Source organism: Dasypus novemcinctus, chromosome 9 (genome assembly GCF_030445035.2).
Source record: "Dasypus novemcinctus isolate mDasNov1 chromosome 9, mDasNov1.1.hap2, whole genome shotgun sequence".
NCBI lineage: Eukaryota > Metazoa > Chordata > Mammalia > Cingulata > Dasypodidae > Dasypus > Dasypus novemcinctus.
Window position 1 is genome coordinate 107,752,544 of NC_080681.1, and position 24,926 is coordinate 107,777,469.

A 24,926-nucleotide genomic window follows, 5' to 3' on the forward strand; every position below is an offset into this window, starting at 1 on the left:
TGGAAGGGGCCTTCCTGTGACCTCAGCCGGCCAGCCCTGCCCCTGACTCCCTCCTCCCCATTCTCACCAGAGGGAAGCAGGCAGCATCCTGCCCAAGGTCACCGGCCAGCAAGTGGCTGTCCTTCGGCCTGCCCTTCCCTCCCACACGAGCCAGCCGCGCCCGCCTCCCACTGTACAGCCCCGGGTCTCCTGGGCCATTAGGAATCTGCCAGGCGAGGCGTGGTCTTTTTCCTCTCTCTTGTTTCTTGGCTTGTTTTCCCGGTTCTCCAACAGCCGCCTCCTGCGAAAGCCTCCGGGTGTGTGTATAGGAACATGTTTCTTTCTAAAAGAAAGAGAGAGAGAGAAAGAAAGAGAGAGAGAAATGCAGCCCCGATTTGAGTAAAAAAGCAACCAACTCCTCAATCCTTCCCTGTAACCTCGGGCTCCGCAGCCAGCTTGGCTTCAGCCACTGGGGAGGAAGGCCCTGCTGGGGGTGAGACGCCTGGACTTGCTCGCAGCCCCCCACCCCTGCCCCTCCTCCCCCGCCTCTGCTCTCTTTCAGGGTTAGGTCTGACGGGAGCCAGGAGGAGACAGGCAGCAGGGCCCGGCAGGGCTGAGGAAGCAGGCAGGGGTGGGGAGTGGGGGCTGGCAATTCTGCCCTTCTGCCTACTTGGCTCCCTCCTTACGGAGGCTACAAGATCTGGATTTTCCATCCCTAACCCATCCCCTCTATTTCTGCTTCCATCCCTTCATTCTTCCATCTTAGGAATCATTGGTCTTTCCAAAGCAGGTTCACTGCGAGTTCCCCGAGGGCCTGTGCCCATGTCTGTACCCTACTGCCCAGCACAGCACGTGGCACTGTCGTACACTGCCACACCCAAGCCTTTACCTATTCAAACCCCTCCGTGCAGAATAGCACTCCACGTCACCACCCAATGCTCTCACTGAAGAACCCCTCCTCAGAGGCTGTAGTCACTGCGCCTGAGTCAGTGCCTGACACATAGGAGGTAAGGTAAATATTTCTTGAATGAATGGATGAATGAACAAATGAATGAATTCAATCCATGAATATGTCTCTAGAAATATCCAGGGTGATCTTGCAAAAGGGATATTTGACTATGACATAACCCTGTTAAAATCCTTCCGTGCCTCCCCAGTACCCTCAGAATCCAATCCCAGCTCCCACATCCCCACCTTTCCCCACTAATCAGACTTCATCGGACATCTGAGTTTCCCCCAAGGTGCCATCTTTCCTCTTGCCTGTGGGCCTTTGCATATGAACCTCCCTCTGCCGGCCACACCCTTCCCAGTCCCTCACCTGGCTGACCCCCTCTGGCCTGTCACCTGTCAGGGTACCCAATGAGCAGCGCAAGACTGTGTTTAGGGCATCAGCACAGCAGGGACTCTAAAAACATCTCTTTTGCAAATAATTTGAAACTCAATAATTTTTAAAAACCATTGGAATAGTGTTTCTGGGAAAAATCAGAACTTTATTGGCGTTCCCAAAGTCTCATTTTATGAGTTAGTATTGTTTTTATGTTGAATTTATACATGGGCTGGGATGGCGGTAAGGTGACATAATCTGCCTCTGATCTTTAAGTCTCAGCCTAGACATCCACTTTTCCAGGAAGCCTTCACTGACCTCTCCACACAGCTCTAGCTCTCTCCTTGCTGCTCCCAGAGCCCCTCTGCATTTTGCCTTTAATATCTTTATTTGTACTTTACTTGTTGGTTCCTCTCCTCCCATGCCAAGTCTGCAAGTACCCTTGGGGGCCACTTAATACCTTACCTCCCTCTATACGCACAATGCCCCGGACAGAGGCTTGCCCAGAACTGACCAGACACATGATTCTCCAGCCTTTGTTCATTGAGTCTCCTTTGCAGGGTCTGCACTGCACATCTTATTCCGTGTCTCCATTTTATAACACTGTCTGAGGAATTCCTCCTTGCCCTTCAAGAATATGCCCCCTCCCCCTGCCACAAATGATCCCATTTGGGTTCATCTCTCCCCTTCTGCAGCCCACAGCTTCTGCTGCAATTGGTGTCTCCCTATTTTATTATATTTTATTTATGGGTCCTCCCACACCAGCTTGGGAGCCACTAGAGGGCAGGGATTGGGTGCATTGATCCCTGGGCCCCCAGTGCCCTGCACAGGTCTGGCCAGAGCAGGCAGCAATATATGCTTGTTAGATGAATAGCCTGGAAGGTGTCCCCAGGGCCGGGGGTGGGGGTGGGAGAGGGAGTATAAGATTCAGACAGGATTTTGAAGGTGGAAAGAAAGAGAATGACATGTATTTACTGAGGGCATAGAATTGGTAAAGATAAACACAACAGCACAATGAGATACCAGTTCACGACCACAAGGATACTGTTATTTAAAAAAATTTAAAAAACAAAATAACAAGTGTCGTTGAGGATATGGAGAAATTGGAACTCTAGCACATTGTTGGTGGGAATGAAAATGGTGCTGCTTCTGTGGAAAGCAAAACGGTGGTTCCTCAAAAAGTTAAATATAGAATGACCATATGACCTGGCAATTCCCCTTCTAGGTATATACCCAAAGAAAATGAAAGGAAGGTTTCAAACAGATACTTGTACACCAATGTTGACAGCAGCATTATTCACAGTAGCCAAAAGGTAGAAACAACCCAAGTGTCCAGCCACAAATGAATGGATAAAGAAAATGTGGTTTATACATACACTGGAAAATTATTTGGCCATAAGAAAGAATGAAATGCTGAGATATACTGCAACAAGGCTTGAAAACATAATGCTCAGTGAAATAAGCCAGACACATGAGGACAAACATTTCATGATGTAAGAGATGTCTAGAAGTAGCAAATCACAAAGACAGAAAGTGCATTAGAGGTGACTAGAGGCTGGGGGGTATGGGTGCAGAGAAGGGGGAGAGTCTGTTTTGTGGATATGGAGAGAGTATGTGTAAACAAAATTAATAAAAAAATAATAACAAACATGGCAACTGTCACCAAGTGTCCCAAGCTGTAGTAGTACTGTATTGTACTTACACTGCAGTAGGTAAACTGTACCTCTTACTGGCTGTGTGACCTTGGGCAAATTGTATAATCTCTCTGGGCCTCAGTTTCCTCATCTGTAAAATGGGGAGAGTAATAGTTTGTACCTCATCAGAAATTAACCAGGTTAATCTATGCCAGGCGCTGAGAACACACGTGGGCCCTGCGTGTGCTTGCTATCACTGTTATTACCTCCAGAGCTGACAGGGCTGACGCTCCAGAGTGCCAGGCACTTTCATCTGGTATCTCATTTAGTCCCCGGGTCAGCCTGAGAGGCAGGGACTGTTGTCCCTTTTGACAAAGAAATGAGGTGTAGGCAGGCTGAGCAGCTTGCTAAAGGTCACTTACTGGGTAAGTGGCAACAGTGGGATTTGAACCCCAGCGTCTCTGGCCCTGCCGCCTGTGTTCTCTGAGTGAAGTACTTGCCTGAGGCAGGGAGAGGAGGAGGAGGAGGAAGAGGAAGAGGAGGAGGGGTTGGCTTGATGGGAAGGGGGAGGCTTCAGTGAGCTGGGGCCGGTGCAGCAGAGCGGCAGGCGTTTTTCCAGAGCTTTCATTTCCGTCTGCCTCTTCTGAGCAGGTGAAAAACCCCACAGAGGGCCCTTCACTGAGTCCTCCCCACTTTCCTCCCCCTCCTCGTGCTGCCTCATCCCCCACGCTGGGAGAGGGGAGGTGAGGCATGCAGTGTGGGGGCTGCAGGGGAGGGGAATGAGGAGGTGGGGGAATATCATTCCAGATCCTTCCTCTTCAGCACCCCCCTCTTCCCCATCAAAGGCGCTCTGGGAGGAGAGAGCATTCCAGGTGGAAGGAATGGCAAATGCAAAGGCTATGGATTAAGGATGTGGAGGCGGGGAGAGCCTACAAGCTTGGCTGGAACTGAGGTTGGGGCCCCCTGGGATTGCTCAGTGGAGAAGAACTTGTTTGAAAGAGAGAGAGAGGAAGAGGGAGAGAGAGGGAGAGGGAGAAGGAGAAGCGGGGAGAGGGGAGGGGAGGGGGAGGGAGAGAGACCTGTAGAGGACCAGCAAGTGCTGAGGTTGCAGAGGGAGGGGAGCCAGCCTGGAGACAAGTATGGGCCCCAAGCCCAGTGCCCTCCACTCTCCCTCAGATTGGAGAGAGGGTGGGGGTCAGGGTGTTCTTCATTCCAGTCCCTCTGCTTCGTTCCTCCTGCCTGGAAGCCCTTCGCAGGCTGCACACTGCCAGCTCTGAACCAGGTGCTGGCTCTCGGCTCCCTACACATTCTCCTACTGTATTTTCTCTCCAGCTCTACAAAGAGATCGGTGTTATTCACTCCATTTTATAGATGAGGAAACTGAGGCTCAGCAGTGTTATATTACTTGCCTGAGGTCACAAAGGGCATTAGAGGCAGAGGTGGGACTTGAAACCGCCCGCTATCCTGTCTACCACTGCTTTCCCAGAAGGGATCGCCATCCCCATAGCAACAATGAGAGGAACTCCAGTGTGGACTGCGCTTTATATTTTATGCAGGCCTAATTTCTTCTGCCCTTCACAACAGCCCTGTAGGCAGAGCTGTTATCATCCTGATTTCATAGGTAAGGACACTGAGGCTCAGAGAGGCAGTGTGACTTCGCCAGGATTACGGAGCCCTATGTGGCGAAGTGGGGATTCTGACCCAGTTCTGGTGACTCTAAATATTCTTTGCTTCCCCTGGCAGAGGGAGTTAGAACTTGGTGGGAAAGGAGCAGGGCTTGGCCTCGGGAACCTGGGGACTTGCCAGGAGCAGGGAATGATTTCACCTCTAATTCTTTGGGTAGAAGAAGGAGGGCTTGTCCCTCAGAAGCAGCAAGTCTTCTCAAGTTCCATGGTTGGGTTTGAATCCCCATTGTGCCCATTCCTGACTAGGTGACCTCAGGCAAGTCATTTAACTTCTCTGTGTCTCTCTTACCTCATCTGTAAAAACAGGGAAGACCTAACTTACAAGACCTAACTTACAGAAATGCTGTGAGGATTAAATGAATTGAAGCCTGTAAAGCAATGAGCACATGCTTGGCCCATAGTAAATGCTCAATAAATGTTAGTGCTTACTAATTATTATTTTTAATTAATTAATTATTTTATTCATTTCTCCCCCCCCCCCCCCCAGTTATCTGCTCTCTGTGTCCATTCGCTGTGTGTTTTTCTGTGTCAGCTTATATTCTTGTCAGTAGCACCCGGAATCTGTGTCTCCTTTTTGTTGTGTCATCTTGCTGCATCAGCTCTCCATGTGCGTGGCACCCCTCCTGGGCAGGCTGAACTTTTCTCGCGCTGGGCCGCTCTCCTTATGGGGTGCACTCCTTGTGTGTGGGGCTCCCCTAAGCGGGGAACACCCCTGCGTGGCACGGCACTCCTTGCGTGCATCAGTACTGTGCGTGGGCCAGCTCATCACATGGGTCAGGAGGCCCAGCGTTTCAACCCTGGACCTCCCGTGTGGTAGATGGACACTCTATCCGTTGAGGCAAATCCTCTTCCCTTAATAATATTATTGATTGCACCCACCCACCCATCAAAAACAACTATCTCCATTGCCTTAAAAGAGAAACTAAGACCCCTCTTGTCAGACAACCTTCAAACAAAGCCCTAGACTCTTAATGTCCAGTGCAGAGTTAGAGTTAATATTGAACAAATGCTTACTATGTGTAAAACCCCATACTAAGAGCTTCACATTTATAACTCATTTAATTCTTAAAGTTTTGGGAAATAGAAAAAATTATGATCCTCATTTTATGGATAAGGAAAACAGACTCAGATAGGCTAAGTCACCTGTCCAAGGTTACATAGCTAGGAAGCGGTACATCCAGGATTTGAACCCAGGCTTGCCTGGCTCCAATGCCTTTTAAGACAATTAGAGTCAAGTGACAATTCACTCAGTGCACAGTTGTACAAGACAGCTCCCTCCCAAATTCATCTGCTGGATCTGCTGCTTTAGGCTTGCCTCCCTTCATGCCCAGAAGACTGAGCACTGTTTATGGAGTGCCTTCCATGGACCAGATGTTTTATACACATTTCTGCATTCAGTCATCATCCTCCCCGTATGGCCCCGCTATCATTATCTTTATTTCTCAGAAGAGTAGCTGAGGCACAGAGAGATGTGGTGACTGCTCAAGGCCGCACACACACTTGAAGGTGGCAGAGCCAAGATTCAAATCCAGGTGGATTTGCCTCAAAGCTTGTATTCTTTCAGGGACTCTGAGAGAAGTACAGAAATCCTTGGAGAACAACCCAACTTTCAAAGCCAGTTTCCCTTCCCTGAAGCACCCGCATACTTTGATACTTCAGATGGTGTCCCACAAAGTCTTATAAGCTCTACCCCCCTGCTCCCCACTGCAACCAACCACACTGGCCTAGATGTCTTTGCACATCTAGGCCTGCATCTTCTCCCCACCTCTCTCCTGCCTTGTTAACCCCCATTCACCCATGTCACCCCAGACAACACCTCCCAGGGAAGCCTCCTGTCCCCATTATACTTTGCCTTCTTGCTTCTTATTACAGTTTCTAACTGTATTTTGATTTGTGTGATTATTTGTTTAAAGACTTTCTTCCTCACAAGTCTCTAAGCTCCATGAGGGTCTGATTCTGTTTTGTTCACCATTGTGGCTGCAACACTGACTTAATTTTTTTATTGAATGAGTGAATAAATAGCTGCCAGGCACTTTATACACATAACTCCTTAATTTCACAACTAACTCATTTAATCCTCTCAACCACCCTGTTGTCCCCATTTTAGAGAAGAAGTAGATGAGGGTTAGAGGGCTAGAAAGTGGCGGTGCTTGGATTCAATCTCAGGTCAGTCTGACCCCAAAGCCACTGCCTTCTGCATAGCCCCTGCTGCCACCTAGCACCCAAAGGCCACAGTCAAGATTTAAATAGTCGCCGGTTGTCAGTTGAGCCTGGAGGTCACAGACTTGGCCAGCATTGGGTCCCTGTCGACACCACATGCTCTTGGCTGACTTTGTCCTTCCAAAGTCTTAGGCTGCTCCCCTTCCCACTCCCTTCTTGGTCTCCTTTTTTTACAAAGAGAAAAGGACGAGGAATTACAGCCAAGGCAGCGCTTCTGGGAAACACAATCCTGCTGTGAAAAGAGCCCTGTTGTGAGAGCAGAGAGTCTTGAATTTAAGTCCTGGCATGGAGGCAGAGCACACAATGGCATCACTGCTCCTCTCGGAGCTTCTGTGTCATTTGGGTTTCTGTCTGGGCTGCTGACTGGCCTGTCATCTCTTACTCACCTCCTGATTCCTAGATCCCCCCAGAGCTTAGGCACATCCTAAGGAGCACTTTTCCCCACAGATCTTGGTGATTGACAATAGCTGGGGAGTGGCCTGTGCCCAAACCTATGGTGACCAGAGAGGTGGGGGCAATCCTGTCTCCCTGCTCCCAAGACCTTCCCTAGAAGGCTAGGGGGTGGGGGAGGGAAGACTTTTTCAGGTGATATAGAGCCTGGAAAGGAGAAATACAGGAATGGAAGCCTAGGTTTGAGGCTCAAGGCTGTTTCAAATTCCCTGGGTGACACTTGGCAAGTCACAAATATCATGGAGACTAGGTTTTCTCTTCTGCAAAAATGTGGACAGTATCCCCGTGAGATAGCTTTAAAAACTTGTGAATTTGTCACATGGTTATCCAGCTGCAAACTTTTTTTTTCTTCCGCAAACTTTTATAATCAGTAAGATGCACACACAAACACTCATGCATGAATCCTCACCAACCACCCCGGGGCGAGAGTCAAGTGTGATTGTTCCTATTTTGCGGAAAGACAAACTGAGACCGGCAGGATAAGGGAATTGTCGGAGGTCGCAGAGTGAAGTGATAAATAAGCCAAGGTCCAGCTCACCTGGCTCAATATAAAAGACCTTTCAGAACTAGCTCCCAGTCTCAGGACCCCGTGCCACGCCCTGGGTGGACCCTTCAAAGGCGGGCTGGAGCCCGTGACTCATTCTCGTCCCCACCCTACTTTCGGCCGGGTCTGGGACCCGGAGGGAAGGGACAAAACTATCTGCAATTTGAGGGGCGACCATAGAATGTTCATGGGTTTGGTCCCTTCCTTCCACCAAAAATACTGATTTTTTGAGCTCTAGCAAGAATAATTCGTTTTCTACTTCACTTTGTGCGCGTTTTTATACTTTCTTAGGTGGAATTTTCCTACCCTGAATTTAGGAGTTGATTACCTTAATAGTCACCCCCACGTCACTTGGTCTGCCCCCCGCTGTTTACTCCGTTTGCGGAAGTCGCTCGGGTGGAGCTCCCGGGACAGTACCCTTGAGTGCGTCTTTTGCGTAGATATTTAACTGACGTTCCAGTCGGGCCAACGGAATGCTCCGAAGCCCCAGGCGGGCGGGGCAGAGAGCCAATCAGGGCCGTTGGCGGGGTGTGGCTGCGTCCTAGGGCGGGGAGCCGCGTAATGGCGGACGCGGGCCGGAGGAGCGCGGTTGGGGGCGTAGCGCGCTGAGGGGGGTTCACCCAGCTGTGTGGCAAGCTGCGTGACGGCCCGCGGGAGCAGGCCGGGTGTGGAGACGGGGCGGCAGTCCGGCCCTTCCGTCGCTGAGGGCGCTCGCGCCAGGCCAGGTGAGCAACAAGTACACTCCGGCGGGCCCCGCATCCCACCGTAAGGCGCCGGGCTCGGCCGCCGCTCCTGAGAAGGCAAGGTCCCGGGGGGTGAGTGCCGAGCCTCCTGTCGCGGACCGGCACAGGCCGGGCGAACCATCAGCGCGGGGTGACTTCTTACGAGCACACTTCCCATTTTAGGGGTCGGGTGATTGGGAGTTCCCCTCGGAAACTTGGAAGAGCCCCCGAGCCTGTGAGGCTGCGAAAATCCCTGTCCTGGCTCTGCCGCCAACTCTCTGTATGATCTTGGACAAGTCACTTTCCTCTCTGAGCCTCAGTTTCTTCATTTGCAAGAGGAAGGCTTTGTAGGCAGATAAATATACAGGGAGGTTGTTTGAGATGTTCGACAAGTTCTTCCCCCAGGCTGAGCCTCAGTTTCCTTCTCTGGATCAAGAGGGCGTTGAGGTGCTCTCGATAAAGCCCCTGGCCTGCTAACCTACTGAGTGGCGGAGAGGACCTCAGGTGTGCTCGTGTGTGTGTGTGTACAGGATGAACTGCAGAGTAAAGAGAAGGAGAGTTCGCTAAAGAGGTGCCCCCAGGAAGGCTCTGGATGTCACCCAGACCATGATGGATTGGGGTCAGATTGTCTTGCTCCTCCAGAAATCTTACAGCCTTTGAGATGGGAAAATTGTATCCAATTGTCAGAGAAGAGGAAGGAATTCTTGCAGCTTCCTGGAGCTGACTGGAGTTAGGGCCTAGAAGAAGTTAGGAGAGGAGGGAGAAGAACATTTATGGTGTTCCTACTGTATGCCAGACCTTGGTTAGACATATGTTCTTGTTTAATTTTTACAGCAACCCTTGAGAATTTACGCAGAATTTCAGAGAAGTTAAATAACTTGCTCAAGGTCACACAGTAAATTGCAGAGCTTAGCAATGTTCAGGTATTTCCTCTCAGAATCTCTGGGCAAGGGGAAGTAACTGTCCATTTAAAAGATAGTAGTGGGAAAGTTCGCTTTCTCACGAATTGGGGGAGGGGTCTGGCCCAGACACTTGATTTGGCTTCTGGCCTGGAAACAGGCTGGGTGGTGATCTCTGGGTGATTAATTATAAGTCCATCTCCTTTGTTCAGTTGTGTGCTAGAAAGGACCATTTCTAAATTGTAAAAGTCACTGTGAAGTGTGTCACAACTCAGGGGCCTCTGCTTGAATACTGACCTGGTGACCTGCAGAAGAAAGTTCACCAGCTCTTAGTGTACAGACTTAACTCTTGATTAGGGTGGGTGCCAGCCCAGTACTTCCTTTCCTTCCTAAGAAGGACACATTTTCTTGGGATGGGAGAATTTTCCTATTTGCTGTTCAGACTTCTTTAGATTCCCAAGGTGAAAGATTCAACAGCTTGCCTCTGATTAAGCATAATGATCCTTTGTCCTTCCTGTTATCAGACTTGTGGTCCTGGGTGGGGGTAGTTGAATACTATAAATTGCAGCCCTTAACTTTTCCAAACTTCATAGCTTTTGGTTAATCAAAATGGTAGGACAGACTGTGGGTATTGTTCTCCTATGTCAATGGTGGGGAAGAAAATTGGAAGAGGAAGTTGCTGAGAAAAAGGGCGTTTCTTAGCAGTGGTGCCAATATATATTTCTTTGTTTGAAATTCTAAAACCAGAAAAGCAGCAACTAAAAGGAAGGAAAGAACTGTGAAATGCCTCTTCCCCTTCAAATATCTTAAAGAGCTGCTTCTGTCAGAGGTTCTGCTTGCACAGAAAAAGTCAATGGTAATTTGTTCAACGTTCCAAAATTGTATTCTAGAATGAAAAAATTTTAAATCTTAAACCCTCTGAGGTAAATTTTTAAAAACAAGAACATTTTAATGAGTAAGGTTTTTATCAGTGGATGATTCTTTTTCTCAACATAATTATCAGTTCAATCTTTTGCTATATTCTTTACTGTAATTTAATCAGTAGATTTCAACCTAAGACAAATTGATCTAGATATTGTGTGATGTAAATGTCACCATCACTTGGAAAACAACATAATGGCGTGTTTGGTTTTTGACATTTGTTAAAAGTTCTTTTAATTCTTTCTTTTCCAGGGTTATGTGTGAGTGCAATAGTTAAGGCTTTGAATTCATTGCATGTGAAGACCTATGTTCAGTCTCAATATTATTTATTTTCTGTATAAGAAGATTTAGTCTTAATTAGTAATATCAGTCCATGTTACCTTATTCAGAATTCTTGGAACAACGACAACAAAATTATTGGTGAGAGTTGTGTTTTTGAATTCAGAATTTTTAAAAAGAAATGTGGCATATATATTGTGTGTTATGCAATACCCCCAGAGAGGTTTGGGGCAGCATCTCATAATCAAACGTATTACTGTTTCTGTGATGTGAATGGTACAGAAGGTGAATGTTCACATTAACTGTGGTAAGCACATACTGTAAATAGCCTCATGTCATTTAACATCAGGTTTTGCCACCAAATGACTAGTGAAAAACCAGTTTTTCATATCCTTTTGGATTTTGGAATTGAAGTTAAGGTATCGTGGACCTTTATAGGTAAAATGTATATGATGACAAGAAAAATTACAAGAGAAAATATTAAATAACCAATCTAATTGCAAAGTCATGGATCCTAAAAACAATATTACATAGAAGATTTTTTGATTCTGTCATTTATTAATACTGCTGTAATCAAAATGACCGCAATATGCGTATTACCTTAAATACTGAAATTTACTTTTTTTCCCCTATATCATTAGATATTTATTTCATTTGTTGAATAATTAAAAGAACTGGACTTCTTGAAGATGCTTATATTCTTGTGGATAGACAGACAATACAAACACAAATATATAATGTCTGGTAATGATAATAGCTGTGAAAAAATATAAAACAGGGCAAGGGGAAAGAGGGAGGGGCTGGATTGTAGGACTGAAGGAAACCCCTTTCGATGAGGTGACACAAAACTTATGTTTTAATACCCTTACTGGTCCCTGTTTTAGATGTTGGAGTGACATCCTCCCCCTTTTTAAAAAATTGTAATTTATAGGGTCTTGTGTTTATCATTTTTTATATAACAATTTAGAGAATTGTCTCTTCTATAATTTGTAGAAAGACTAATTAGGTGAAAATCGGTAGATTCATGTTTACAGAATTTTAAAGCTCATTTTCCTTTCAGGATGGTTTTTAGTGTGAGGTCATCATTGCAGCATGGGATTTGGACTAAAATTTTGTTTATTTTTAATTTATGAAGCCTTCATAATTTTGCATAGTTTGGTAAGAAATTTAGTAAAATATACTTTTTTTTTTTTTTTAAAGATTTATTTATTTATTTAATTCACCCCCCCCCTCCCCTGGTTGTCTGTTCTTGGTGTCTGTTTGCTGCGTCTTGTTTCTTTGTCCGCTTCTGTTGTCGTCAGCGGCACGGGAAGTGTGGGCAGCGCCATTCCTGGGCAGGCTGCTCTTTCTTTTCACGCTGGGCGGCTTTCCTCACGGGCACACTCCGTGCGCGTGGGGCTCCCCCACGCGGGGGACACCCTTGCGTGGCGCAGCACTCCTTGCGCGCATCAGCGCTGCGCATGGCCAGCTCCACACGGGTCAAGGAGGCCCGGGGTTTGAACCACGGACCTCCCATATGGTAGACGGATGCCCTAACCACTGGGCCAAAGTCCGTTTCCCAAAATATATTTAATTTAGAGTCTTTTTAGTTTAAACATATGGTACATGAGAAACCTGAGTTTATGAACTTGCGTGTTTTCTTTAAATGGCAAAGGGCCTTTAGGAGCAGATATGAGAAAACTCAGGCTACTCTTGCTTTTCTGGGATACCTCTACTATAGAATGAGGTAGACTGATACTGTTGGAGAAAGAATAATTATTTCTTCCCTTTAGAGGAAGCCCCATGACAGTGTGGACCTGAGGATTCTGTCTTTCAGAATACCACATAGCCACCTGATTTGAGGGCCTTGATTCATCTTCCCACTTGGAGTGACTCCATAGTCTTTGGGAATGTAGGTTCACTCTCTGGGAGGTAGAAAGAGTGTGAAACTGTATCAGGAGTTGCAGGTAGAGTTGATGTATGATTGGACTAGGGAATAGGAATAATTCTTATCCAGATTGCCCCAGTTTCTTCTCTTCAACTTCATAAACACTGACAATATTGCAAAAGGATTAAAATTAGTGAACTAGAATCCAATTCCAAGTTACCCTGATGTGACTGGGGAAGCTCTTGAGGACAGGAACTGTGATATTTCTTTTGTATTCTTCTAATGCCCAGAGAGGCCAGAGCATGAAACTTGCTTTGGCTCAGAATTACCTATAGAGCTTTTAAAAAACATGCATATCTGACCTGGGAGCTCTGATGTCAGCAATACCCAGTCAAGGTTCAGAACCATTGACATAAGCACATTGTAGGTGTTTAATAAATATTTTTTGCTTACTTTGCTGTTGGTCTTGGCATGGGTTAATTAGGGTGGGAGAGAACCCAAATTTTTCATAAAGTAAAATAGCTTTTCAATTCATCTAGCCATTGGCAGATCTGGACCCATGATTAGTTCATTGCTGGCTACTCTGTCACCATAACCAGTATCATAGGCAGGATTGGATGTAGTCTGTGTCAGAAGGCAACTGAAAGTGTTGTTTTCTCCTTGAGTGGTGGCCTTCCTAATGAAGATTAATTAGGGTAGCAGTTGTTAAATTGGAAATAGGTAGAAATGCAAGAATTCTTGAGATTTGAGTGGAGGAGGTGGGTTCGTGGGCATCAACGATGCCGAGGGAAGAAAAGGAAAGTTGTAGTTTGAATAGATCTTTCACATTTAACACAGTACGTAAAAGGCAATTGGGTTGGTACTCTGTAACTTTTTGTTTACTGAAGAAATGAATGGCCCTTTGTTTGGGAAGAGGAGTATAGGCTGTGAAATAAGATGCTTCCTCTTCATCCTTGAGAAATGGGTTAAGATGTCATCTATTATGTGAAGCTTTCCCTGGGAAAAGTTGAGTGACTCTTTTGTATGTTTTCTTTGTTAAAGCATTTATCAGATTGTCAAATCTGATATTAGATAAATCTATAAAACTCCACTACCTGACTGTGAGCTCCTTAAGGGCAGGACTGTATTGTTCATTTTTGCCTGACCAGTGTCCAGTACACTGTAAAGGCTTAATAGATACTAATAATGCTTAAATTATGACCTCTGTATTCTGCTTCATTCTTTCAGGCTTCTCTTTCTTCCAATTTATGGTCTTTCCCTTTCATTTCAGACCAGCAAATATTTATTGAGTGTCTTCTGAGAGTCAGGTCTTTCTTGGACCTTCGGGTAGGGTTTCTAAACCTTGTCACTATTGACATTTTGGGCTGGATAACTGTGTTTGGGGGGCTGTCCTGTGCATTGTAGGATGTTTAAACAGCATCTCTGGTCTCTACCTACTAATGCCAGTGGAACCCCTCCCTGGATTGTTACAGACAAAAATATCTCTAGACATTGCCTAATATCCCCCGGGGGGCAAAATCACCTGCTGTTGAGAAGCACTGTATCAAGGTTAGGAGTGATGGGCTAGTAGTAGAGAAAATTGAGTATAGACGCCCTCAGTGTGTGCTCTCTGTTTATTCCTTCTTCCTGGCTTTACAGTCTTCTGTCTGGCTTTTGGATAGAAAAGGAAAATGAGGGAAATTAGGATGTGAGAACTTTAAAATAGCCCCATTATTTTTATTCTGTTCAGATTTTATTTTAGCTGATTTAAATAAGTAGAGAAGTATTTCAGATAACTGAAATATTTATGCAGATCTATGTAAATTAAATTTCTATCACTAATTAAGATTAGATAGCGTAAGGAACTACTGGAATATTACTACCTTGCATAAAAGACTTACTCAAAAAGCTGATAGCTGAAAAGTTTTAACACCTAAAGAAAAGCCAGTATTGCTTTTATAGAGAACTTGCCAGAACTTGTCAGGATTCTTCTTTGCTAATTTCTTAGCTTCTTGGCTAAGATATATCTTTTGATGTTCCTGCGTATATGCATAGGTGCTTTATAGCGCTAAAAAGTATGTTTAGCTAATGGGCATACTTTATAAACTCAGTATTTTTTTTGTGGTAGGTCGATTGTTCAAAGCAGTTGTCTTTAGATTCCTTTGGCATTATTAAGTGACAAATCAGTGGTAACGTTTGGGGACTTTTGCTCTCCTTTGACCTACCCTCTACAATATAATATTATAGTCATTCATGTCTTAGTCACCATTAAAGTTGAATGAATGTTTTTTTTTCCTGTTCCATTTGAAGTTATGAATGGTATTCTAGAGAATTCAAATGTATAGTTATGAATAGTATCTCAGAATAGTTACCATTTATGCAAATGAAACACACTTCTTAACTTAGAAACCAAACAGAATTGAATTAGAAAAGAGAAGAATAGAAACAAGAATTGCAGAATGCTTGCAGAGGAAATGAGGTTCAAATGTAGAAGTATCTCAGAACAATATGTTTTTCATTATGATTCTGTAGACTAATAAAGATAAAGAGTTTGAGATTGACGGGAGAAATTCTTAAACTTTGCCAATGCTGTTACTTTTCAGACTCTATTTTTCTTTTCTGGTAAAATGTGGAAAAGTTTTGAGATATACTCTCTTAGTTGTAAGAATTCCTGTGGAACAAAATTAAGTTTCTTGTTTTTTAGAATATGGTAACCCTTTGGGGAAGGAACATTGGTTAAAATAGCCAGTTGAGTTCCAGTTTGAGTGAATATAGGTGTGTGCACATACATGCATACTTACGCACACACACATGATATACTGGCTCATGGTGAAATTTAAACCTTATAGTTGACAAAGTAAAGTAATAGGAGTAATAGGAATAATTCTTCTTTCAAGTATTTAGCATTGAAATCTTCCCCACACATCCCCCCACTCCTCCACCAGTTTTAGGAAATAGTCTATAAGCTTTCTCTCCAATTAGGTCTTGAGAAATTTTGTTTAACTGTATACAAGGAGGTCTCATAATTCTTGGGTCGTGTCCATTGATGTTCCTTTCCATTCACAAGTTGGAACTGTAAGTAAATTTCCCTCTGTAGAATACTGATTATCTTTAAAGAATAGAATTCCTGAAACCCAAGGCATCTGTAGAATTGTGAGAAGTATAAAACCAATCTTGCCTCCTTCTTTACTTTTTAAAGCTCCTGCAGCATTCATTGGGCAATTATTTGCAAAGTACAGTGCTCCCATTTTTATAATATATCATTGCATTCAGTCTTCAGCAGTTGAGATAAATTGTAGTTTTGTGGTATTTTATAGATAAACAGGTTCAAAGAGGTTAAGTAACTTCTTCAAAGTCACTCAACTAGTAAAGGGCAGATTTGAGATTTGAAATCTCTTTTTAAAAGATTTTTTTAAAGTTAAAATTTGCATACAGTAAAGTGCAAAGATCTTAAGTGTATAATTAGATGAGTTTTTTCTTTTGTTTCTTTTTTCTTTTTCTTTTCATAGATGAGTTTTGCAAATTAAACTCCTGTAACCAACACCCTAATCAAGAGCTAGAACATTTCCATAACCCTCCAAAGTGTCCTTCTGCCCCCTTCCTGTCAATTCCTACTCTCTTATAAGCAACCACTGTTCTGATTTCAGATCCCTCATATTAATTTATTATATGATTTGTATTATATAAAAATATATATTAACTTATTATTTATTGCTTTTGAGCCATATGATATGCACTCTGTAGTGTCTGGCTGCTTCTGTTTAAAAAAGTTTTTGAGATTCATATTGATGTGTGTATCAGTATGAACCCAAAGTTTATAGTGTACGTCTAGAGTTCTTCCCGGCAAACTTCAGGTCCTAATTTTTACATCAAATCCATTTTGTTTTCTTTGATATCTGCATTTAATTTTCTTCCTTTTCTAATATTCTAGATTTTTTAAATCCTAAAAATCTCTTTGAAATTACAAAAGTACTACATGCTCGTTTAAACAAATTACACACCACATGGGAGGTCCACGGTTCAAACCCGGGACCTCCATGACCCATATGGAGCTGGCCCATGAGCAGTGCTGATGCGCGCAAGGAGTGCCCTGCCACACAGGGGTGTCCCCCGTGTAGGGGAGCCCCACGCACAAGGAGTGCGCCCAGTAAGGAGAGCCGCCCAGCGTGAAAGAAAGTGCAGCCTGCCCAAGAATGGTGCCACACACACGGAGAGCTGACACAGCAAGATGACTCAACAAAGGGAAACACAGATTCCCGGTGCCACTGATAAGGATAGAAGCGGTCACAGAAGAACACACAGTGAATGGACACAGAGAGCAGACAACTGGGGGTGGGGTGGGGGAGGGGAGAGAAATGAAAAAAATAAATCTTTAAAAAAAATAAATTACACAATCAAAAGTGAGTAAAATGTGAAACTTCCTTTAGATTTTTGGTTGTTTTTTCCAATTATGAAAATAATGAATGCTCCTTGTAAAAAAATTTGCCCAAATCAGAAAACTTGAAACAAAGAAGAATCACCCATAATCACACAAGTTAATATTTTGATGTGTTTTCCTCTTTCTCTGCACTTTACCATAGTTGAGATCATAGCTTAGAGAGTTTTAGGCCTCCCTTTTTATGTTATGTTTGTCACACCCTCATTAATCAGTTCTTGTTAACAGTTTGTTCATGCTTGTGGCCACCCTAAATCTGAGTATCTAGTTGGCAGTGGCCTTGGCTGGATTGGCTCCATCTGGAAACATTTTTGAACACTTACTGTGTACGTCTTCCTTTTACACCTTTCTCTTGCATACGCAACACACAATTTCTCTTTCATAGAGCAGAGTAAGAGGCTGTATGGCACAGTAATTAAGAGTGTAGATTCTGTAATCAGTCTCTTTGGGTTTAAATCTAGGCTCCTTAGCTTAATAGCTCTGTAGAGAGGTAAATGACATAATCTCTCTTAGCCTCAGTTTTCTCGTCTGTTAAATGGGGACTATCTTATTTTACTGTAAAATATAGAGCCAATCTCAGGGAAGTATGGAAAAGATTAAGTGACCTCATTAGTTAGTCAAATGTTCAATTAATGGTAATAAGTTGTTATAAATTAAGAAGTGACGTTTTGGATTGGACACATCCTGTACTTTTTTTTTCTTTTTTGAGGTACCGGGGTGGGGATTGCACCCAGGACCTTGCATGTGGGAAGCTAGCACTCAACCACCGAGCCACATGGGCTTGCCTGAGTTGGCTCTTTTGTCTGTTTTGCTTGTTGTTTGTTTTTGTTTTTTCAGGAGGCACCAGGAACTGAACCTGGGACCTCCCATGTGGGAGGCAGGTGCTTAACCCCTCGAGCCATATCTGCTCCCTCCAAGTACTTCTTTTTTTAAAATTTTAGTTATTTTTAAAATTTATTTCTCTGCACTTCCCGCCCCCCCCCCCCCCCCCCCCCCCGTTGTCTGCTTTCTGTGCCCTTTTGCTGTGTGTTCTTCTGTGTCCACTTTCATTCTTGTCAGTGAGACCAGGAATCTGTGTCTCTTTTTTTGTGTGTCATCTTGTTGTGTCAGCTCTCCATGTGTGCGGCTCCACTCCTGGGCAGGCTGCACGTTTTTTTGTATGGGGTGGCTCTCCTTGCAGGGCGCACTCCTTGCACGTGGGACTCCCCTATGCGGAGGACACCTCTCTGTGGCATGGCATTCTTTGCGCGCATCAGCACTGTGCATGGGCCAACTCACCACACGGGTCGGGGGGCCCTGGGTTTGAACCCTGGACCTCCTATATGGTAGACAGATGCTCTATCAGTTGAGCCAAACCTGCTTCCCTCCCAGTACTTCTTAAAACCTTCCAAAGGACTCCTTGTGGGGGTGAAGTCATGAAAATGTCAACTTCAAATTTTAGAGCTATTTCCTCAAATCCTAATTTTTCTCAGGAGTTTCTTACGGAAATGTCACCTATGAATTTATCTAGACTATCTTGAATTATTTTTTTCTTACATTCTGTGTTCCTACCTGAGTAATCAGTTTTATTACTTCATATGTTGGATTAGGTAGTAAACTAGTACTTTTTATTGGTTCTCATAAAAGCAATAGTTGCTGTGTAGTGACACTGTGCCAGGCTGTGTTGCCCATCTTCATCCTCACAGCAGTTCTTCAAATGTGTTGTCATTTACAGATGAGAAAAGTGAGTCTCAGAGAAATTAAGTAACTTGCCCAACGCCATACAACTAAGCCTACTGGGACTCGAATTCAAAGCTTATCTTTCTTATTCTAAAGTCTGGGCTTTAAAAAAGAGTTTTAATACTTTATTGTTTCATTCATTCATTCTTTCATTTTTTCATTTATTTATTTCTCCCCCCTTCATCCATTGTCTGCTCTCTGTGTCCATTCGCTGTGTGTTCTTCTCTGTCTGCTTGTATTCTCATTAGGTGGTTCCAGGAACCAATTCTGGGACCTTCTGGAGTGGGAGAGAGGCGATCATTCTCTTGCACCACCTCAGCTCCCTGATCTGCTGTATCTCTTATTCTCTCTCCTCTGTATCTCTTTTTGTTGCGTCATCTTGCTGCGCCAGCTCTCCGCATGGGCCAGCATTTCTGTGTGGGCTAGCACTCCTGCGTGGGGCAGTACTCTGTGCAGGTCAGCACTCTGCGTGGACCAGCTCGCCACACGGGCCAGCGTGCCTTCACCAGGAAGTCCTGGGTATTGAACCCCAGATCTCCTATATGATACACGGGAGCCCAATTGCTTGAGCCACATTCGCTTCCCTGTTTATTGTTTCCTTAGACTTCTAACTACTTTGTAATTTCTAAGATTTGATGCAGAAGTCTTTTACCATTTCACACTCTTTGTTTTATATTGACATGTCCTTTATATATCTATGTCTATGTCTGCTTTCATAGTCTAGAAGCCCCTCCATCCTTCGGTGGTTTAAGTACCTTTCTGAGCCTTTTCTCTTTACCTTTTTTGTGCTGATGATACACTGCACATTGTATTCTAGATACAGATAAACTCTGGGTGCAAGGATAGGATAATGTGCTCTATGTTTCCAAAGCTTCCCTAATACCAGCTTGGTTTTTTTTTTTTTAAGAAGTATATGTTTTGTTGCATTTTTGTAGTTGTATTCAGCATACAGTCCAGGGATTCTGAAACCTCTTTTTTCGGTTTTAACAGGTAGCTTAGAACTCTTCATCTGATATAGTTTGGGTTATTTTTCCAATACTGCATTACCTTCATTTCGCCTACGTGGAAGCTATTTTCCACATTTCTAGACACGTACAACCTTGTACCATTGTACTTCTATCTATTGTAGAGTCATTTGCAAACTGAGAAGATTTTCCGAGATGGCTTTCTTTATAATTTCTAAAAATGTTCATTGGGATTGGATTCAGTATCAGTCTCTGGAGGGACCTCTTTATCTAGAGAAGGGACTTTTCATCCGAACTCTTTTATTTCTCTTTCTAAATTAATTCTCTGTCTAGGAAAAAAGAGCTGTCTTTTTTTTTTTTTAAAGAATTATTTTTATTTATTTATTATCCCCCTTGTTGTTTAGCACCCTCTGTCTGCTCCATTCACTGTGTGAGTCGTCTAAAACCATATTTATTTGCTATCTTCAGTAGCCTTTGAAAAGTTTTTTTTTTTTAATTCTGTCCATTTAATTCTTATTTTTTATACCATTTATCTGTCCTCTCACTTCAGGTGTGTATATGTGTTACCTGAAGCTTTGCAAACAGCAGATTCTCTGTAAGTCTTTGTTATAGTAAATTTTTAACAATAGGGTCATGTGCAGTATTGGGTTATTAGTTTTTTTGTTTTTTTTTAAAAAGATTTATTTTATTTATTTATTTCTCCTCACCTCCCTTGTTTATACTTGCTGTGTCTGTTCGTCTTCTTCCTTGTTTCTTTTTAGGAGGCACCGGGAGCTAAACCCAGGACCTCTGATGTGGGAGGGAGGTGCCTAATCACTTGAGCCACCTCCACGTCCTGGTTTGTTATGTCTTTCATTGTTCCCCCCCACCTTGTCAGCGGCACGGGAATCTGTGTTTCTTTTTGTTACGTCATCTTGCTGCGTCAGCTCTCAGTGTGTGTGGCACACACAGGCTGAACTTTGTTTTGCGCTGGGTGGCTCTCCTTACGGGGCGCACTCCTTGCGCGTGGGGTTCCCCTACACAGGGGCACCCCTGCGTGTCACGGCACTCCTTGCGCGCATCAGCACTGCGCATGGGCCTGCTCCGCATGGGTCAAGGAGGCCCGGCGTTTGAACCACAGACCTCCCATGTGGTAGACGTATGCCCTAACCACTGGGCCAATTCTGCTTCCTCTTGTGTTCATCTTGTCACTTCAACTTGCTGTACCTACTTGTTGCGTCAGCTTGCTGCCTTCTTAAGTAGGCACGGGGAACCTCTGCTTCCCGCTTTGTTGCGTCTCTCGTTATGTTCCCTCTTCTTGTGTCTCTTGTTGAGTCAGTTTGCTGCGCCTACCTGTCGTTCCAGCCCACTGTCTTTAGGAGATACTGGGATCCAAACCAGCGACCTCTCTTGTGATAGGCAGGAGCCCAGTCACCTGAGCCACATCCATTTCCCATTGGGTTATTAGTTGTTAACATTTAACATTTATTGAGTGCCTACTATGTGCCAAGTACTGGGGATACAACTCAGTAGGTCCTTGCTCTCCTGCAGTTTAGGGAGGTTTGGATAGGCAATAAACAAATACAAAAATTTAGCAAGATTGTGATATGTTAAGAGAATAAAATAGGGAGCTATAATAGAGAATATGGAGAAACTTAGATACAGATGGTCAGGAAAGGCTTCTCTGCGAAGGTGACAAACAGAAGAATGAAAATGAACCTCCCAGATGAAATGAGAAAAGAGGATTCCAGGTAGGAGGAACAGTAAAAAAGGAGGTTCTGAATCAGGAGACTCCTTGGTGTATTCTAAGGACTGATGGAAGCCTAGTGTGACTTAGATTAGTGAACAACATGATATATTGGAAGGAGAGAAAGGTAGAAGCCATATATTTCAGAACTTTATAGAACTGATGAGTTTTGTTTTTAAGTAAAATGGGAAACCCTGAAGGTTTTTCTTTTAAACTTAAAAAAAATTTATTTTGTACATTTAATAATTGAAAATATAAACAATAATTAAAAAAGGAAAAGAGTTGAGTAAAAGCATACATTTCTCAGTTAAATGTACTGGATACATAGAAAAATTTTGTTTGGATCATACACTGTGTTACACACTATTTTTGGTTAATAATAGCATAGTCATACAGTATTTGTACTTTTGTGTCTGGCTTGCTTCGCTCAGCATAATGTCCTCCAGGTTCATCCATGTTGTCAAATGCTTTATTATTTCATTTCTTCTTACAACTGCATAATATGCCATGGTGTGACTGCATCACAGTCTGTTTACCCATTCATCAGTTGGACACCTGAGTTGTCCAACTTTCGGCAGTTGTTAATGATTCCACTATGAACATCAGTATGCAGATGTCTGTTTGTGTTACTGCTCCCAGTTCTTCTGGGTATATACCCAGTAGTGGTATTGCAGGGTCACATGGCAAGTCTATATTAAACTTCTTTAGGAACTGCCAAGCAGTCTTCCCAGTGGCTGTACCATTTTGCATTCCCACCAACAGTGAATAAGTATTCCTGTCTCTCCACATCCTCTCCAGCAGTTGTAGTTCTCTGTCTTTTTAATAGTGGCCATTCTGATAGGTGTGAAGTAATATCTCATTGTAGTTTTAATTTGCATTTCCCTAATCGCTAGTGATGTTGCGCATTTCTTCACGTGTTTTTTTGCCATTTGTATTTCTTCTTTGGACAAATGTCTGTTCAAGTCTTTTGCCCATTTTTAAATTGGTTTGTCTTTATTGTTGAGTTGTAACATCTCTTTATATATCCTGGCTATTAAACCCTTATCTGACATGTGATTTCCAAATATTTTCTCCCACTGAGTCAGCTGTCTTCTCACCCTTTTGACAAAGACCTTGAGGGGTGCAAAAGTGTTTAATTTTTAGGAGATCCCATTTATCTATTTTTTCTTTTGTTGCTCATGCTTTGGGTGTAAGGTCCAAGAAACCACCACCTACCACAAGGTCTTTAAGATGTTTCCCTACATTTTCTTCTAGTAGTTTCATGGTCTTGGCTTTTATATTTAGGTCCTTGATCCATTTTGAGTTGATTCTAATACAGTGAGTGAGATTGGGTTTATAGAGATCCAGTTCTCCCAGCACCATTTTTTTAAGAGACTGTTCTGTCCCATTAACATGGACTTGGTAGATTTGTCAAAAACCAGTTGACTGTATAGGTGAGGTTTATTTCTGGATTCTCAGTTCTAGTCCACTGATCGATGTGTTTATCTCTTTTTTTTTCTTTTTTCTTTATTTTTTTAATATTACATTAAAAAAATATGAGGTCCCCATATACCCCCTACCCCCCTCATCCCACTCCTCCCCCCATAACAACAATCGCCTCCATCATCATGAGACATTCATTGCATGTGGTGAATACATCTCTGAGCACCGCTGCACCTCATGGTCTTTTATTTAGGGGAGCTGAGGTGGCTCAGTGGTCGATGTGTTTATTTTTATGCCAGTACCATGCTGTTTTGAGCGCCGTAGCTTTGTCATATGTTAGAAGGTCAGGTAGTGAAATTCCTCTCACATTGTTCTTCTTTTTTAGAGTGCTTTTGGCTATTTGGGTGTGCTTTCCCTTCCAAATGAATTTGGCAATTACCTTTTCTAATTCTGTAAAGTAGGCTGTTGGAATTTTGATTGGTATTGCATTGAAGCTATAAATCAGTTTGGGTAAGATTGACATCTTCATGATATTTATTCTTCCAATCCATGAACATGGAATGTCTTTCCATTTGTTTAGGTCTTTTAAAATTTCTTTTAGCATTGTTTTGTAGTTATCTTTCTTTAAGCATCCCATTGCCTCCTCTTATTATTATTTTTTCAACAATTAGTAAGGTAACTTTCATTTTAAATTATTATCTTCCCTATAGAACGCAGTGGTTTAAATCCTTGAATGAACAGTACTTTTATTTTATATTTAAGATAGCTTTATTGAGGTATTACTGGCACACAATGAACTGCTTATATTTAAAATGTACAATTTGATAAGTTTTGACATACATATACATTAGGAAGATCACCCTAAAAACATTTCCTCCTGTCCCTCTATCCTCCAGTCCACAGGCAACCACTGATCTGCTTTCTATCACTATAGATTAGTTTATATCTTCTAGTGTTTTATATAAAGGGAATCATATAGTATGTACTCTTTTTTTGGGCATGGGGTGGGGTCTTGCGTCTTACATTCAGGATAATTATTAAAAAAAATTTTTTTATTCCCCCCCCTGCTGCTTGCTTGCTGTCTGCTCTCTCTCTGTGTCCATTTGCTGTGCATTCTTCTGTGTGTCTGTATTTGTTTTTTTTTTTTTTTTTAAAGATTTATTTATTTATTTAATTTCCCCCCCTCCCCTGGTTGTCTGTTCTTGGTGTCTATTTGCTGCGTCTTGTTTCTTTGTCCGCTTCTGTTGTCGTCAGCGGCACGGGAAGTGTGGGCGGCGCCATTCCTGGGCAGGCTGCTCTTTCCTTTCACGCTGGGCGGCTTTCCTCACGGGCGCACTCCTTGCGCGTGGGGCCCCACGCGGGGGACACCCTTGCGTGGCACGGCACTCCTTGCGCGCATCAGCGCTGCGCATGGCCAGCTCCACATGGGTCAAGGAGGCCCGGGGTTTGAACCGCGGACCTCCCATATGGTAGAGGGACGCCCTAACCACTGGGCCAAAGTCCGTTTTCCTGTATTTGTTTTTATTTAATTCCCCCTCCCACCTTGCAGCTTGCTTGTTGTCACCTCTCTGTGTCCATTCACTGTGTGCTCTTCTGTGTTTTTACTTGTCTCCCTTTTTGTTGCGTCTCCCTGCTGAGTTGGCTCTCCATGGCACTTGTAGGCCAGGCAGCTCTCTGCGGCGCTTGTGGGCTGGCAGCTCTCCATGGTGTGTAAGCAAGCCTGCCTGCACAAGGAGGCCCCGGGACACAAAGCCCAAGTGATGGAGCCACAGCCGCTTCCCCATAATTATTTTGATATTCATCCATGTTGCATGTATCAATGGGTCATTTTTTTTTTTAACTTTATTTTGATGTAATTTCAAGGGTAGTAATTTCAAGGGTAATTTAAGGGTAGTTGCCAAAATAATACAAACCCTACACAGAGAACTCCAATATACCTCCCCCTACCCTCATACCCAGATCCACCAGTTTTTTGGTTTTTTTTTTCAGGAGATACAGGGGCTTGAACCCAGGACCTCCTACATGTGAAGCAAGCACTCAACCACTGGGCTGCATCTCTCTCAGATCCACCAATTTTAGCATTTTGCCACTTTTGCCATATCAATCTATCTATCTGTCCATCCATCCATCCATTTTTTTAACAGGTTGCATACATA

The 24,926-nt window shown here is 43.5% G+C and overlaps 1 protein-coding gene across 2 annotated transcripts in view; it reads left to right on the plus strand.

Moving 5' to 3' along the window:
• Positions 1 to 8,215: 8,215 nt before the first annotated feature.
• WASF2 (WASP family member 2) overlaps positions 8,216 to 24,926 on the plus strand; it is a 90,579-nt gene continuing 73,868 nt past the window's right edge. The window contains exon 1 of one of the 2 annotated variants that reach the window (XM_004455720.4): positions 8,216 to 8,561. The gene's annotated coding sequence lies outside the window, so the exon portion shown is untranslated. Of the gene's footprint in view, positions 8,562 to 10,203; positions 10,314 to 24,926 lie in introns of those variants that run through there. The other variant, XM_058304034.1, reaches the window with a different exon arrangement.